Below are 1354 nucleotides of genomic sequence, written 5' to 3'. Positions count from 1 at the left end.
GGGCGTGGCAGGAGCGCCCCCTAGGGGGAAGGGAGCAGACTCCTGTTGCAGGGTAATGGGGACTCATAGTTCTGAAGGGCACTAGGGTGGACATTCGCCCCCAGACCCCCGCTCGGGGCGTAGCTGGACCCTGACGTGGATGAGGACTTGTCCGAGGGTGAGAACGCGTCTTCTGCACAGTGCGGTTCCTCAGAAGATTAGGTCTGGAGCTCCTTTTCGGCTCAGTCTGCAGCCACTGGAACCAGTCTTCTTAGCTGCTCCTAACGAGACTTTGGGGATTTTCCACCTCGCCGAGGTTCGCTTCTCTCCCCAAAGCTGTGCTGCTAACAACAGCCACGGATTCCACCTCCCGGGCCACCATCCCCACACCCCCACACTGGAGCCCACCCAGCCGGCCTCCCCTTCCACCTGCGCCCAGCCAGGTCCACCGCGGGCCTCCACAGCCACACTGTCGCCACGGAGGTGACCAGTGCTCCGCGTGGCTTGCCAGGGACCAGCCGGCCAGTGTCAGGGGCAGTGACAGGCAGAGGCGCCTTTGACGGCCCCGACCCTCTGCTTTTGCCTTAGAGGTCTGAGTGCCTCGTTGGACTTAGCGGGTCCCCAAAGATTAAATATCCCATTTTACTTGGGGAAGGGAAGGCTGTAGGATTATTCTTTCTTAAAAATAAAAAGGTTTATTTATGCACACAAGAACTGGGGTACAGATCAGAGGTGGGGGCTGAGAGGACTCCCCAGAGACAGAGTGGGGCGCAGAACAGGTGGATCCACTGAAACACACTGCTGCGGGGAGCAGCGGGGAGGCAGGAGAGGTCTGCTGCGCCCTGCGGTCTCCCCCTGGCCGAGTGGCTGCGGGGTGGAGGGTGGGCTGAGACTTTCACCCCGGAGCCTTGCTCCGGAGCCTAGCAGAAGCGCCTACAGAGACTGCCTGTTTAAAGTGCCCGCTGCCGAAAAGCGGCTTAGCAAGCGGGCGCCTATCTTCCTTCGCGGATTCCTGGAAGGGGTGCGGGATGCTCTCACGTGTCCCCTCCGAGCATCGCAGCTCGTGGCTTCCTCTTACAGAACGGCGGGAGGGCCGGAGGGCGCATCTAGCGCCAGCCGGCAGGGAAGACCCCGCTGGGGTGAGTCTGGATGGGACCGGGGAGCCCGGTCACACGCAGCAGCTGGGGATATTTGCTTTGAGAGCAGGAGCACTTGGCAGCGTTAACAGCGGCGTGAGCGCGAGGGCTGGCCCACCTGCCTTGGGCGCCTGCCTGTGTATCCAGAACGCCAGGTGGAGACCCAAGTGTTATTTTCCCCTCCGGACTGTATCATTTCCCATTTTACAGGTGAGCTGGGGTCCTTGCCCCGCCCCTCC

The 1354-nt window shown here is 61.7% G+C and overlaps 1 protein-coding gene across 1 annotated transcript in view; it reads left to right on the top strand.

Annotated features, from left to right (window-relative positions):
* The window catches only part of LAMC3 (laminin, gamma 3), a 78706-nt gene that overhangs the window by 29448 nt on the left and 47904 nt on the right, over window positions 1–1354 (top strand). The gene's annotated exons all lie outside the window — the stretch shown is intronic.

This window comes from Condylura cristata, unplaced genomic scaffold (genome assembly GCF_000260355.1).
Source record: "Condylura cristata isolate star-nosed mole 26May11 unplaced genomic scaffold, ConCri1.0 scaffold00006, whole genome shotgun sequence".
NCBI classification, from domain to species: Eukaryota; Metazoa; Chordata; class Mammalia; order Eulipotyphla; family Talpidae; genus Condylura; species Condylura cristata.
The sequence above is the reverse complement of the archived record's forward strand: the minus strand, read 5'-3'. Positions and strand labels throughout refer to the sequence as shown.